The sequence below is a fragment of the Malaya genurostris genome, chromosome 1 (assembly GCF_030247185.1).
Source record: "Malaya genurostris strain Urasoe2022 chromosome 1, Malgen_1.1, whole genome shotgun sequence".
NCBI classification, from domain to species: Eukaryota; Metazoa; Arthropoda; class Insecta; order Diptera; family Culicidae; genus Malaya; species Malaya genurostris.
The window spans coordinates 27,292,282-27,309,819 of NC_080570.1; positions in this window are offsets into that span (position 1 = coordinate 27,292,282).

The following is a 17,538-nucleotide window of genomic DNA, read 5'->3' on the forward strand; positions in this document are numbered from 1 at the left end:
TTAGATTTTCAGTAACGGAAAATGCCCTAATAAAAAGTTTCAATTTATTGTCAAACGAAGCAAGTTTTTCAGTTTTAGTTAAATTTAACTACTCGTTAAAGAGTATCCGCTCGACTGTCGAACTTTAACTCAGGCCGTGAACCTTTTTTTAATTAAAATTTGACATTCAAGTTATTTTAATCGAGTAGTTAGAGTTAACTGCAACCGCGGCTCATTTCAAAGTTTGACAGATGGAAAGTTGTTTTGCACGGAAAATAAAATGATAACAACTGTTATAATGATTGCAATACAGAAAACGTAAGAAGAACTTTGATAAACTCTTACTTCGTTTGACAATGAATTGAAAATTTTAATGGGTTTTATTTAACTGAAGGAATAAAAATAAATTACACATAAGTAACTCGTACTAAAGGTCTGGAATTGAAATGTTTTGCAAGATTTTTTTTCAGTGTCGGAAAATAATCATCGAACTGTCAAAAATAACCATACTGTCGAGCAAGTTTTTCTTTTGCAACGACAAAATAACTGCTCGACTGTCAAATTTGAACTAGAAGTTAAAATAATTCGCGAGATGGTCCAGAGCCTTAACTTTTATTTAAAATTTAATAGTCGAGCAGTTGTTTCCGCTTGCACCCACATTATCGAAATGACGGAATGAGTACTCGATTTTTCAGTGTTCGATCGGTTCAGTGCTAGAATTTTCGCCGGAGTTGGGTGCTTAATCAACCCGATTGACAGTGAAAGTATAAATGTCATTGAGTTTTCGCTCATTTTACGAATGTGTTAGTGTAAAAGTTCGGTGACTTACGTCATTTTATTACACTCCAGCTAGAGGAATGGATGATGCTGACTAAGGCGTTTTGGTTTATTTCTTGCGAATTTCAACAATTTATGCTGGAATTGTGAAAGAACTGGTTATTTACTAGTTCTGTATATCCGAAAAACTTGAAGATTTAAATTTAAATATATCACTTATATAAATCTTTTATTTATTTTAACTGAAAATCAGCGCGAAAACAAAAAAAAACGGAAAAGAATAAGAAGAAAATGAATTGACAATTCAGTCCGTATCTTCTTACTCAATTCCGACAGATTTCCGAATCAACCGGTTGTAGGCGAAATTTATTCGGAATCGGTTGTTGCACTGGAGGTAGAATTTATTCGAAATTCCACATGACTTCCACATGGAATTTCGAATGAAAGTTTTTCGCCGATTCGGAATTGATTCGGATTTGATAATGGCATGTGCTTGGCAGATTTTCCCTCAGATGCCTGGCAGCGTCTACCAGAAGATTTTGCCGGAATGCTAACAGAATTCTGGCAAGAGTCTGTCAACAATGCAACAACCGTTTCCGGCAGATAATTTCACCTAGCGGTTATTAACCGTTTTTTTCTGCCTGAATTTTTTCAAATAAGACTAACCGGCCCGTTTTGAATCGGTTTTTCATTTTATTGTTTTTTAACTAGAAGTTCAAATGAAGGGCAATGACGTAGCTTTTGCACTACCAAACAAGTTATGCAAAGCTTCTTCTCTCAATATAGCAGTATTTTTATGTCATTTACATGGTATCAAGATTCGTTTTCATTTTTTACGCAATTTCGCCTGCAAAATTTGGACAGCTGTCGGAGTATTGCCAGGCTTTTGTCGGCTGTCAGAATTTCTCACAAACAGGTTTTGTCGTTGGGAAAAATAACTTTGCTTCTCGTACGGCCTTTTGGCTACCTGGACAGCCATGGCCACCAGACGGCTACCAAAATTGATTCAGTGACGGCTGTCAAATCCAATTTGGCAAAACATTGTCACATAGTATCTTAGTTAGCCGAGCGTTTTCATCTTTTCACCTTCGCTGAAAATGCCAAAGATTTCGATGTGAAAATAACGTGGTGGATACGGTTGTATCGTTTGAGGTTTATGTCTGGCAACGGTGAGGCAGTCGGTCATCAGAATGGCAGCCAGTCATATTTTGACTGCTAGCAGCGTTTAGTCACCGCCTGCCAGCCATGCGTATGCGGGTTTTTACTTTAGTAAAAAATGACTTCTGTGCAATTTTTTTTAAACATTCGATAAAATAAAATTTCCCAATAAAAAGTTCGTGCGTTCTCTGTATTGCAATTGTTATACGACTTGATATCACTAAAATAACTTCCCATCCGTCAAGTTTTGAATTGGGCCGCAGTTTAAATAAAATTCAACTACTCGATAAAAAATCACCAGCGAAATGTCACATTTTAACCAAAAGTTACAATCATTCGCGAAATAGTTCACTTCCTAAAAGTTTAAATAATTCGCGAGATAGTCCACGGCTCAAGGACACAACTTTTCAACATAAAGTTTTGACAGATACGTTCCCTCTTTCTACATAGTACCGATTACTACTCCATCCGAAAACAGTCGCCTACTGTGATCTTATTGTTCGTCTAGCAGCGCCCCGACATTTCACCTAAACGTCTATTCTCTGTGGTTGTTGCTTACAATAGCATATCCCCTTCTACCTCACAACTTGTTTCTTCGGTTTATTTTCGTTACCACATGCTTACGCGGTTCCCTTCCGTATACAACCTGTCACATGTCTATCATGTAATTTTCCGACCTCGCATAAGGAAACTTTGACAACCGAACTCACCAAATGTTACTATGATTGATCTGAACTTCCGAGCATAATTTGGCATATGGTTGGTTTAGTTTGGAATCAAAAAAATAGCACGAACGCAAAAGTTTCTCTGGCAACGCTTAAACCTGTCGGTAACACAGCGTAAAATATCCACAGGATTGCACAGCTAAATTTTCTATTGAAGCAAACTTTCATGATGTTTGCACAAATCCTCCCCGTTTCAGCTTCAATCGTGTTCTACTAAATTGAATTTTACACTTTTGACTTCCCGTATTAACCCGGCGCTAGAGCAAATCGCGAGAATTGAGTTGAAGTAACACGTGTTTCTGTCGCTAGCCAGTAAGCCACACACACACACGCCAAGCACAATAACACAGCATCAGGATGTGTCACTATGGCAACATAAGACATCAGTCTAGCAGGCGGGGGAATAAAATATAGTTAGTAGCAACATCACTGTAGCTCAATGTTTTCCACCTTCACAAAAGAAGCGGTGACACATGGAACTTGTTTGCTCCGCTGCAAAGCCACGAATGCGGGAATGAAACTTCGAAGCAAACTTAAGATAGCGAACCGCATTCGTAGGTGCTCACCTCTAGCACCTAGCATCAGGGGGTGAAAGTATAGCACAAACTGGAGATACAGAGGATCAAACAATATATATAATCTTGAGTGCCACCTCACTCCGCACCGAAGGTGGAATTCCCCGACCAGGGCCCGCTGACAGATTTCATTGTTCCTTAAAGTGACACTAGAGAACAATCAATTTTATCTTGACTCCCGCTGAGGCATTCTCCATCGTTCATAACTGTTGTACTTGTATGACAGGGGGAATATTTCCGCATCCCCCACAGCTACTGGTGTAATTAGTCTAGCATGTCACATTGACACACGAGGCATCAAATCCTGATGGATAGGATGAGTGGAGAAAATCACACGTGCGGCGCTTAGTTGGTGGAAATGGTTCAAGTGATTCTGTTTAGTCAACTGCATTCGCAGAACTGGGTCATTTTGTTTTTATTTTTATGCGACTGATGTAAACTTATGAAATTTCATTTTTTATTTGTTTTTATTACACATAAAAAAAAAGTTTTCTAAAATTTCCAAACGGAAACAAAAAAACAATTTAATCTGACATTTACTACACTGCCCAGTAAGAAGTCCAGCAAAAGTGTTTCTACACTATTCAAGCACAGAGAACCAACATCCATGCAAAGTTTTTATTGTGTGTGCAAAATTTTACTGCCGTTTTCAATACTGAACGCCAAGTGGGCATTCGCCTATTATGGCGCTTCGAGCGGCCCCTCAATTGTTGCTCGAGCTTCCATACAATGCTATTTCATGCGTGCAAAATCGTATGCAACGATGACTTTTAGCGAGATTTCATTTGTATGCTTTATACGACATTCTAAAAAATGTTTTTCATAACTTAAATGTCTGTTCTCTGTGGTTTAAGTCCTATCCGATTCAGAGTTCTATTTGTGCAAGATTTTGTTGGGTAAACCGCTTCGAATTACGTTGGAAAGTAACAATCTATTCCGAAATTCGACTTGGAATTAGATATGATCTATATTCCATCCGAATTGAAACCGGTTGTTACTTCTGATTCGGAACTCACTGGGAAATGATTTTCTTATCAAAAGAAATCAATGTTTTTTTTTCTCTATTGTAAAAGAATATTCTTCGATCAATCGAATATCAACCGCAAAAGAGTGAAAATTGACTGGAGAATTGGCAAATTGTCGCAAAACTGAAATGTAGGGCGCTACTTGTTTAGAGATGATACTTTCAGCAAGAGCTGTAAAATCGGTAGGAAAATTTCTAATTACTCCACCTTTTCAACGATTTATTATGAAAACGGGCAAATTCATTTGAAAAATCATAGTAGAAGTTGAAGAAAAAGTTTTTACTCTGAAGTGGTAATGGTTCATTGTGCGAAATCTACCGTTTATTCAGAATAGAGCAATAAACTTGGTTTGATACCATTTTTCAAATGCCTGAAAATAAGAAATAAAGTATCCAAAATAAATAGTACTCTAATACATTCTAGTACTTGAGAAAATCAACATTACACTGGTTTCTGTTTAATAAAATGTTGATCCGAAAAAACCTAACCTTACCCAATTTCACACATTTCTGAAGATTTTTCATATTTAATCGTAGTTTACACTTAACAAAAGTAGTAACAGTTCGACTGAAAAGTTCGTATCGTTTAATAGAAACACACATTTTTTTGCCAAAATTCGTTTTTATTATTCAACATAATTGCCATCAGAGGCGATACAACGATTATAGCGATCCTTCAACTTTTCCATACCATTTTTGTAGTACGATTTGTCCTTTGCCTCAAAATAGGCCTCAGTTTCAGCGATTACCTCTTCATTGCTTCTAAATTTTTTACCAGCGAGCATTCTCTTGAGGTCTGAGAACAGGAAAAAGTCACTGGGGGCCAAATCTGGAGAATACGGTGGATGAGGGAGCAATTCGAAGCCCAATTCGTTCAATTTCAGCATGGTTTTCACCGACTTGTGACACGGTGCATTGTCTTGATGAAACAAAACTTTTTTCTTCTTCAAATGAGGCCATTTTTTTTAAATGTCGTCCTTCTAACGCTCTAATAACGCTATATATTAGTCACTGTTGATGGTTTTTCCCGTTTCAAGGAAGTCGATGAAAATTATACCATGCGAATCCCAAAATACAGACCCCATAACCTTACCGGCCGATTGTTGAGTCTTTCCACGCTTTGGGTTCGGTTCATCGCGTGCAGTCCACTCAGCTGACTGTCGATTGGACTCCGGAGTGAAGTGATGGAGCCATGTTTCGTCCATTGTTATATATCGACGAAAAAAAATCGTTTTTATTTCGATATAACAGCTCCAAATACTGCTCAGAATCATCAATTCGTTGTTGTTTTTGATCGATTGTGAGCTCACGCGGCACCCATTTTGCACAAAGCTTTCTCATATCCAAATATTCGTGAATAATATGTCCAACACGTTCCTTTGATATCTTTAGGGTGTCAGCTATCTCGATCAACTTCACTTTATGGTAATTGAAAATCATTTTGTGGATTTTTTTCACGTTTTCATCGGTAATAGCCGGTATCGTAATTTTTGGTATCGGCGGCACTTTTTTCATCAAAAAGTAGTATTTCATCAACACACGAAATTCCTTTTTTTCCATTTTTTCACAATAACAAAAGTAGCTTCACTCAAAATGCAATATCTCACAAACTAATAATCAGACAGCTGTCAAATTTATACACGTATCTTTTGAAGGTTGGTGCTAACTGAAAATGGTATGGATTTAATTCTAATGGCGCCCTCTCATAGAAACGATACGAACTTTTCAGCCGATCTGTTAATTATACCATGCTTAGATAACAAAATCTCGTACGTGTGAGAAAAATCATTTTGTTCCTCTGTTTTTTTTTTTTTTTTTTTTTTTGTTTTTTAAAATAACTATTTATTGGAATATGAGTTAAAATTAAATTATTAAGATTTAAATTGGGTGTTCAGCCACAAGTGGTGACTTTTCAGCCCTGTTATATATATATGATTTGGTTATTACCATGAAGACATCATTTGCTTCCGCAATTCTGAGATTTTTGTGTAGGGAAAATTCTAAACCTACTTGTATTGTGTAATGGGGAAAAGGAACTTATATACTAACTTACTAACTAATACAGAGAGCGAATCGATTCAATTGAAGATTGCATCGATTTTTGTCGGAATTTGCTTATAATATTATGTGACATTACATCTAATGGTTCTATATTTGTGAGTCTGTGTAACTCATTTGTACTAAACCAGGGAGGACGCTTCAGAATCATTTTCAGAATTTTATTCTGAATCCTTTGAAGCGTTTTCTTCCTGGTGGAACAACAGCTTGACCAAATTGGTACCGCATAAAGCATGGCTGGTCTGAAAATTTGTTTATAAATTAACAATTTGTTTTTTAGACAGAGCTTAGAATTTCTGTTTATAAGAGGATATAAACATTTAATATATTTATTACACTTTGCCTGGATTCCTTCAATGTGATCCTTGAAAGTGAGTTTTTTGTCATACGTTAAACCTAAGTATTTAGCTTGATCAGACCATGTCAATTCCAAGCCATTCAATTTGAGAATGTGATTATTGTTTGGTTTAAGAAAAGAAGCTCTTGGCTTGTGAGGAAAGATAATTAATTGCGTTTTTGCTGCATTTGGTTTAATTTTCCATTTTGACAGATAATCACTGAAAATATTTAAACTTCTTTGTAGGCGACTGCAGATCACTCTTAGATTTCTACCTGTGGCTAACAGACTTGTCTCGTCACAGAATAGCGATTTCTGACAACCAACGGGTAGATTTGGAAGATCAGAAGTGAAAATATTATACAAGATTGGAGCTACACTCGAACCCTGCGGAACACCGGCTCGTACGGGTAGCAAATCAGATTTACAATTCTGATAGCTAACCTGAAGAGTACGATCAGTTAAATAATTTTGAATCATTTTGATCAAATAAATAGGAAACTGGAAATCAGACATTTTTGCTATTAAACCTTTGTGCCAAACACTGTCGAATGCTTTTTCTATGTCTAGAAGAGCAACTCCAGTGGATAACCCAGAAGATTTATTTGATTTTATCATGTTCGTTACTCTGACAAGTTGATGAGTAGTTGAATGTTCATGACGAAATCCAAACTGCTCTGGTAAAAAAATTGAATTCTCATTTATATGAGTCATCATTCTTTTTTTTTTTTTTTCTCCATAAATACGTTTATTTCTTAAGGCAGTTTACATAAGTTTTTCTTCGCCGTAGCATCACTTTTACATAATATTCTTATCCTAATTTAATTCTAACATAGTCACAACGTTTTGAATTTATTAAAACATATTCTCTTATAGCTTAAATATCATCTTAGGTAACTCGTCATTAATTATGAAATCTACTCGGAAATATTATTTGAACCAAACGATTAACTTCTATAAATTATAAAATAAGCTGTTATTTTCAGACATTTTGTTGATAATTTCATAAACTGTTTCGAGTTTGTTTGTATCATTACAAAATTTTTATTCTAATTTAGCTATTGGTTGAACTCATGGACGCAGCTGGGATCAGAACTAAGTCTTAAAAGGGGCCTTTATTAAATTGAAACTCCAATTTTCTTTATGAAATGATAAATAAGTTTCATGTATGAAAGGTCACGACAAGCAAGAATGTCTCGAACTGGGATATTGGATAGTCTACCTTGGGTACGCAAAGAATTTATTAGTTGAGATCTGACATCACGATACTCCACGCATGTCCAAACGACATGATCAATATCCCGATAACCTTCTCCGCAAGCACAATGATTAGTCTCGGAGAGCCCAATTCGAAGGAGATGTGCATCTAACGTGTAGTGATTGGACATGAGTCTGGACATCACACGAATGAAATCCCTACTCACATCCAGTCCCCTGAACCATGCCTTTGTCGATATTTTCGGAATAATTGAGTGCATCCAACGACCCAGATCATCTCTATCCCAAGATGCTTGCCAGCTGGCAAGTGTTCTTTGGCGAGACGAGCTATAGAATTCGTTGAAAGCAATCGGTCGCTCATAAATTTCACCCTCAATAGCACCACGTTTGGCTAAAATATCGGCTCTTTCATTGCCAGGAATGGAGCAATGAGCCGGGACCCAGACTATAGTGATTAGATAATTATTGTTCAATATGTCGTTCAGACACTGTTTTATTTTACCCAAGAAAAACGGTTCATTTTTGCCAGCAGCGATTGAGCGAATGGCTTCAATTGCACTCAGACTATCTGTGAAGAGGAAATAATGGTTTGGAGATAATGTGACGATTACACTCAAACTATAATGAACTGCTGCTAGCTCTGCTATATAAACAGAAGCAGGTTCTTGAAGCCTAAATGAGGCCGAAACATTATTGTTGAACATACCAAACCCTGTCGCTTCTTCAATTCGCGATCCGTCCGTATAAAACATTTTCTCAGAGTCAATATGCCTGAACTTACTTGAAAATATTTTTGGGATTTCCGTCGAGCGTAGATGATCCGGGATTCCACGCACTTCACGCTGCATGGATGTATCGAAAAATAAAGTTGAGTCAGGGGCACTTAGGATGCTGACACGGATAGGAATATATCTTGAAGGGTTGATTTCCTGTGACATATGGTTAAAATATACTGTCATAAATTTTGTTTGAGATCGAAGCTCGACTAGTCGTTCGAAATTATTAATTACCATGGGATTCAGCACCTCACATCTTATTAGCAGGCGTGATGAAAGCTCCCAAAATCGATCTTTTAATGGAAGAACTCCCGCCAGAACTTCAAGACTCATTGTATGTGTCGAATGCATGCAGCCTAAGGCAATTCGCAAACAACGGTACTGAATTCGCTCAAGTTTGATAATATGAGAGTTTGCAGCGGAACGAAAACAAACGCATCCATATTCCATCACTGAAAGTATCGTTGTTTGATACAATTTTATTAGATCTTGCGGATGAGAACCCCACCAAGATCCTGTTATTGTTCGAAGAAAATTTACTCTTTGTTGGCATTTCGTTATCAGATACCTAATGTGTCCTCCCCACGTGCATTTGGAATCGAACCACACCCCGAGGTATTTAAAAGTTAAAACCTGTTGGATCATTCTTCCCATCATATGGAGCTGAAGCTGCGCGGGATCATGCTTTCTTGAAAAGACGACTAACTCTGTTTTCTCCGCAGAGAATTCGATACCAAGATGAACAGCCCAAACGGACAAGTTATCTAAGGTATCTTGCAATGGTTTATGCAGATCAATAGCTTTGGGCCCAGTAACTGAAACCACGCCATCATCTGCCAATTGTCTTAGTGTACATGGGGTTACTAGACAGCTGTCAATGTCATTCACGTAAAAATTATAGAGGAGCGGACTGAGGCATGAGCCTTGCGGGAGACCCATGTAGCTAATTCTGAATGTTGCCAAATCGCCATGTGAAAAATACATGCACTTCTCTGACAAAAGGTTGTGCAAATAATTATTTATAACCGCTGGAAGTCCATGTTGGTGGAGCTTGTCTGAAAGAACATCAATGGAAACTGAATCAAATGCTCCTTTAATGTCTAAAAATACAGATGCCATTTGTTGCTTTTGAGCGAAGGCAATTTGGATGTCAGACGAAAGTAATGCAAGGCAATCATTCGTCCCTTTATTTCTACGGAAGCCAAACTGAGTATCTGACAACAAACCGTTCGTCTCGACCCAAGTGTCGAGACGTCGTAGAATAATTTTTTCGAACAATTTTCTGATGCAGGACAACATCGCAATGGGTCTATATGAGTTGTGATTGGAAGCTGGTTTCCCCGGCTTTTGAATGGCGATAACTTTCACTTGTCTCCAGTCAGGTGGAACAATATTTTGCTCAAGAAACTTGTTGAACAATTCCAACAAACGTCTTTTTGCGAGGTCGGGCAGATTCTTCACCAAGTTGAATTTAATTCTGTCCAACCCAGGGGCGTTATTGTTACAAGACAAGAGTGCTATAGAAAATTCCATCATTGAAAATGGGTTATTAATAAAACCATTATTTGGAGGAGATTCCCGTATAATGCTCTGCGTAGGAACAGAATCTGGGCAAACTTTCCTAGCAAAGTCAAATATCCATCGGTTCGAGTATTCATCACTCTCATTGCCCACGTTACGATTCCTCATTCGTCTGGCCGTATTCCAAAGAGTGCTCATTGAGGTTTCTCTTGACAAACCTTCGACAAAATGTCTCCAATAGCTACATTTTTTGGCTCGAAGTATGCTCTTGTACTTGGTTTCTAAAACCATAAGTTTTTCAAAATTCTGAGGAGTTCCTCCTCTCCGTTTTAGAAACGTCTTGCAAGCATTTTGTTTTGCGAGTTTAGCCTCTGAGCACTCTTTGTCCCACCAGGGGTTGGGAGGCCTTCTGTTAGTCGTTGGCCCAGGAAAGCGTTTAGTTTGGGATTGTTCTGCGGCCTCCAGAATCGAACAAACGAGGAAGTCATATTCTTCAAGTGGGGGGAGCTCTTCCATTGAATTCAAAATACTAGAGATTCTACTTTGGTATTTAATCCAGTCGATATTTTTTGTCAAATCATATGGAATACTAGCTGAATTAGCAATACATTTGTTACAGCTAATTGAGATGATGATTGGTAAATGATCGCTACCGTGTAAATCAGGCAATATTTTCCAGGTGCAATCTAGTCGAATTGATGTTGAGCAAAGAGATAGATCTAATGCACTTGGGCGTGCAGGAGGTCTTGGGATCCGTGTCATGCTACCCATATTTAATACCGTCATGCTAAAATTGTCACAAATGTTTTGTATTAAAGATGATCTGCTATCATTGTAAACGGAACCCCACATCATTCCGTGCGAATTTAAATCCCCCAGAATCAATCGTGGAGCAGGAAGGGCTTCAACCATTTCATTAAGCTGTCGCTGTCCAACTTGTGCTTTTGGAGGAATATAAACCGAAGCTATGCAAATATCTTTGCCTTTAATGTTTATTTGGCAAGCAACAACTTCTATACTAGAAGTTGAAGGGATGTTTAATCTATAAAAGGAACAGCATTTCTTAATTCCTAAAAGCACTCCACCATACGGAGAGTCTCTATCGAGACGTATAATGTTAAAATCATTAAAATTTAAAGCTATGTTTGAAGTAAGCCATGTTTCGCATAAAGCAAATACATCACATTTTTGACTATGCAATAAAATTTTAAATGAATCAAGTTTTGGCATGATGCTTCGACAATTCCACTGCAGGACAGTGATTGTATCATTTGCGGCGGGTGATAAATTATCCATCAAAAGATACAAAACCTGAGACAATTGGCCATTGAGCTGATAACTGCTTCAAAAAATTTCTAGCTATTGGAAGGAATGCCATTATGAGGGTCTTTAAGGGTTCAGATATATTGAATGCTGAGAAAATCCATTCAACAATTTCCGAAAACTTCAGTAATCCTGTTGGTGGCTGTGAAATGGAGCCCACAGGATTATTACCTTTTTCTGTGCTAGATCCTGGATTGGTTTGTGAATTTGACAAACCAGGAGGCACAGTCTTTGGTTTTGACTTTTTTTGTTTAACACGGGGATCTTTTTTTGAAGATGAAACTTTAGGTGTCTTTTTTGGTAATTTGGAAGAAGACTTCTTTCTCTTAACTGACCCTTGGGTAGTGATAAACGAATTACCTTCACTATTTTCGTCAGAGTCAGAGTCCTCTGTTTCCTCTAGATTTGAAAACCCGTTTTCGGTTTCCAAAGGGGGGACATCAATGACCGTTTTAAGCATTTCTGCATATGTGCGCTTAGACCGTGCTTTTAAAGAAAGCTTAATTTTGTCTTTGTGCACTTTAAATGCAGTGCATACTGAAATATCCTCATGAGGACTTTCCCCACAATAAATACATTTTTCAATTTCCTTGTTGCAATCATTATCTTTATGAGGTCCTTCACACTTAATACATTTTGGTTTATTGCTACAGTAAGTAGCTGTGTGTCCGAATTTTTTGCAGTTCGTACAATTCATTACATTTGGAACAAAAAGCCGAACAGGGAGGCGAATTTTATCGACATAGACATGGGACGGCAACGCAGATCCGGCAAATGTCACTCGAAACGAGTCTGATGGGCGATAAACTTTTTTTCCCTCTTCATAAACTACTGAGTACAGTTGTTTGCACTCCAGTATTTTCACACCCTCAAGCATAGAGTTCTTGAAACGACCAACACCATGCTTGAGTAAATCATCTACCGAAAGACTCGCTTCGGTAACAACACCGTCAATTTCGACATCTTTGGAGGGTATGTAAACTTTATACTCTTTATTGAAATGTTCCGAAGAGACAATATCATTCGCGTGTTTCAAATTATTTACCACAACACGAATTTTATCGTTATTTACTTTTATGATCTCTTTGATTGAAGAGAATCGTGATGTCAAACCTTTAGAAATTTGGTAAATGTTTAATGGCTTTGATATACGTCTAAAAAAGACTATCCAAGGCCCAGAAGAGCTCTCCTGATATTTTTTCGTTCGTGGGGGTATAGGATTCATGCTAGGATTTACGTCCATGGATTCATCCATCACATTAAAATTTTTAATCAAACTTTAAAGTAAAAAATGAAACCAACACTACACAGTACTCAATCAAAAGGAAAAGAAAAAACTTCTACCTTGAAATTGTTGTCTATCTCCGTTGCACTGCCGTGTAGATCCTCGTTGCTCTAGATGTTCTTGTTGGATGCTGATTGTTGGATGTGATGCTACTGCTACCTGACATCCAGCACCACTCGATTTCCGATTTACTTTTGTCTTCGCCAGCTGCAACCAGCGCAGGTCACCGGTGTATACCTGCGTGTTGTATGGCAGTGGAAAGACCGAGTTGTCTTGTCTCCTTCTTCCTTGTGCTCCGCACCGATATGCTTCTGCACCGAAGTGCCTTCGCACCGGTGTGCCTTTGCACTCTCCTGCTTCTGTGTGCCTTTGCACTCTTCTTCTTCAATGTGCCTTTGCACTCTCCTGCTCAGCACTTGTGGCTGTATATTGTGGCCTGGGTAGAGCTTGGGAAACGCCCTTTGTTGTTTCCTTCACCAGCTTGGCCCAGCACTAGGGCTCTCTTATGCAGCACGATTTTACGTTTTAACGGCTGTTGCCAACAGGTCTCTACCTGTAGTTCAACCGTTGTCGTATTTAACGCGTGTAAACTAACCAGCGTTATTAAACTGTACGCTTCTATACACAACCTTCTCGGTTGAACGGCTATTACTGAATGAAAATGAGTCATCATTCTTAACAAGATAATTTTTTCAAAAAGTTTACTGATAGAAGAAAGTAAGCTAATTGGGCGATAACTTGATGTTTCTGCTGGGTTTTTATCAGGTTTTAGGATAGGAATTACTTTAGCGTTTTTCCATCTTTTTGGGAAGTAAGCTAATGAAAAACACTTGTTGAAAATTTTAACCAGGAGTCTCAAGGCAACATCGGGAAGATTTTTAATAAGAATATTAAAAATTCCATCATTACCAGGAGCCTTCATGTTTTTGAGTTTCCTAATAATTGATTTAATTTCATCAAAATTCGTCTCAATAATGTCATCGTGTGATAACACTTGGGTTGAAATATGATCATACTTCAGTGAGACTTCATTTTCAATAGGACTCACAACGTTTAAATTAAAATTGTGGACACTCTCGAACTGCTGAGCTAGCTTTTGAGCTTTTTCACCATTTGTAAGAAGTATTTGATTTCCTTCCTTGAGAGCAGGAATTGGTTTCTGAGGTTTCTTAAGAACCTTAGAAAGTTTCCAGAAAGGTTTAGAATATGGTTTAATTTGTTCAACTTCTTTAGCGAAATTTTCATTTCGCAAAAGAGTAAATCTATGTTTAATTTCTTTTTGTAAATCCTTAACTATGTTTTTCATAGCAGGATCACGAGAACGTTGATATTGTCGTCGACGAACATTCTTCAACCGAATGAGCAGTTGAAGATTGTCATCGATGATAGGAGAATTTAATTTAGTTTGAGCTTTGGGAACTGAAAGATTTCTAGCTTCGATAATATAATGATTCAAATTATCAATTGCTGTGTCGATGTCCGCAGAATTTTCTAAAATAGTTTCATGATCCACATGATTTTCAATGTGAGATCTGTAATCCAACCAATTAGCTCTATGATAGTTGAAAATAGAACTAATTGGATTAATTATAGCTTCGTTGGAAAGTCTGAATGTTACAGGAAGATGATCTGAGTCAAAATCAGCATGAGTAATCGGTTCACTACAAATGTGACTTTGATCTGTTAGAACCAGATCAATTGTAGACGGGTTTTTCACGGAAGAGAAACAAGTAGGATTACTGGGATGAAGAACTGTAAAGTAACCAGCTGAGAGTTGATTATGAAGTATTTTACCATTACTGTTATTTTGCCTACAATTCCACTGGACATGCTTAGCATTTAAGTCCCCTATTACGAAAAATTTCGATCGATATCTTGTAAGTTTTTGCAAATCGCCTTTAAAGAAATTTAATTGTTCGCCGGTGCATTGGAATGGCAAATATGCTCCAGCGATGAAATAAATTCCATGAATGGTTTCAACTTCGATTCCCAAGCTTTCAATAACTTTAGTATTGAAAGAAGGTAAAATTCGATGTTTAATTTGCCGTTGGACAAAAATGGCAACTCCACCACCAATTCCAGTAAACCTGTCAAATCGATGAACCACATAATGTGGATTACTTTTCAATTTTACATTTGGTTTAAGAAAAGTTTCTGTCACAATGGCAATATGAATTTTGTGAACTTTGAGAAAATTATAAAATTCATCTTCACTCGATTTCAAAGATCGAGCATTCCAATTTAAAATATTCAAATAATTATTTAACATCACTGTTAAATTTTAAATTCATTATAATATTATTTGCAAATTTCCATCCGATTTGAAATGCTTCAAAAAGTGATGAAGTCGAATTCATTTGGATGATCATTTGAAAAAGTTGATCTTGTAGGTAGATCATTTTATTTTCAGTTATATCGCCTAAATCGACTTCATTTAAAGAAGCGAATGGCATTGAAGGAATATTTGTAGGTAGACTGCCATTAGAAGAAGATGATTTGGCCGGTCTACCTATTAATAAATTGTTTTCGTTAGAAGAAGAACTGCAAGGCGGTCCTGTGTTTTGATTATTTACATTAGAAGAAATAGGAGATAGATTTCTACCTAATATACCAGCATAACTGACATTAGAAGAAGATGATGACGAGGTCGATCTACCTGTCAATAAATTGTTTTCGTTAGAAGACGAATTGGCAGGTGCCTTAGAAGAATTTTCAGGTATGTTCTGTAAATTTAAGGTCGTTGATTTGACTTGTTGTCTAAGCGAACGAGCGTTTAAAATTTTTTCCCTGACAGGACATTTCAAATAATTGGATTTATGATTTCCATTGCAATTTGAACATGAAAATTTATCAGTGGTTTCATTCATTGGACAAACGTCTTTCGAATGCGATTTACCACAATTCAAACACCGTATATCCATATGACAATTTTTGGTTCCATGGCCGAAGCCTTGGCAACGACGACATTGCGTTAAGTTTGCAATACGATTATGCCGTTTATAATGTTCCCAATGAATTTTAATGTGGGAAATGAAACGTACTTTTTCTAAAGTTTTCAAATTGTTTACATCACTTCGATTGAAGTGTATTAGGTAAAGTTCATGGGAAATTCCAGAGCGTGGTTTAGAAGTACCATTCGCTCTTTTTTTCATAAGTATTACTTGGGAAGGGGCAAAACCAAGCAATTCTTTTATTTCATTTTTAATTTCATCAATACTTTGATCATTTGATAATCCTTTCAAGACAGCCTTGAAGGGTCTGTCTGATTTTATATCATATGAATAAAATTTATGAAGTTTTTCGGACAAATATCGAATAAGACGTTCGTAATCTTCCAATCCATCCACCAAGACTCGACATTCTCCTCTTCGTCCGATTTTAAATGAGACTTTTACTTCCGGGAGAAAAGTAGAAAGCTCAGTACGGAATGCTTTGAAGTCGGAAATCATCACCGTCACTGGTGGCATAGATTGATGTTTCTTCCCAGAACGACAAGCGTCCATTTTGGGAATTTTTGAAGAATTTTCTTCTATGTCGCTACAATCGGATTCAGGAAGAATCTCGTAAATATTGTTAGACGGCATAGGATCAACGGAAGGAAAATCCGTCCGTTGTCTTTTATTTTTACATTCAGATTCTATAAGATCGTGAATGTTATTAGAAAAATGTTGAATAATGGATTGTGATTTATTCCGTATTGAATTATTTTTAGCCTTAGGCTTGTTGCCTTTCCGGTTGGACGCAGGCATTTTTGAAATTAATGAAATTTTAAATTAAATTAACTAGGCTGAATTAGTCTTCGATTAGACTCCTAGCTAGCCTTAAAAAAGGCTGATTAATTTCTTAGTCACTCTAATATCACTCTTTGTATCACTTAGTCACTCTAATATCACTCTTTGTATCACTTAGTCACTTAGTTAGTGATTCAGGTAGCCTTGAAAAAGACTGAAGCCTTGAATCAATGAAACTCTAGGTAGCCAGAAAAAAATTCCAGGAGCCAAGAGCTATACGCGTGCGGTGCGAACGACTGTTCAACACCGACGATGTTCCTCTGTTACTTTTGTAGCACTCAAGATTATGTTTCAAACATTGCAAATTTTCAGTTCCGATTTCAAAATGTGAGAAAAAGTTATCTTGATACTTTTTAAATGGTTTTGTTCGTCGCGTACATTATTAAATGTCACTTGAAGGATGCGCTAACTTAATCAAATATGTGATAATATGATAAAAAATTACTTTATACCTTTTTATTTATTCTTCGAGCGCTCAAAAAAACCTCAACCGAACCGAAACAAATTCCGGATCTTGGTATTGGTCACCATAAAATCCAACATGATTCGTTTCCTGAACGGATAATGTTTTCGAATGAAGCTGTCAAAATACATAGGAATGTTTATTCTCCAGTAAAGTTTTATTTATTTGTAGTTGAAATTTGAATAATCAAAGAATATTCTGTTGAAATTAGAGAAAAAACATTAATTTCTATCAATTAGAATTTCGACCAATATTTTTAATATTCCGCTTGAGAATAAATCTAAGTTTTTTTGCTTTCAGAATGACCTATAGATTGATAATATTGAGTTTACTTGTTGACGCCGTTCTGAAATAATTGATCTAGCCGTTTATTCCACCCAGTAGTTGTTTAAACCTTTAATTTCGATTACGAAAATTGATTACATAACCTCACTTAGCATCGAAATCTAAATATAGTTTAGTATTGAAGAAATTATAGGTTAACTTTTTATGCAAAAGTTGAATGAATTCAACTGTTTTACCCATTCC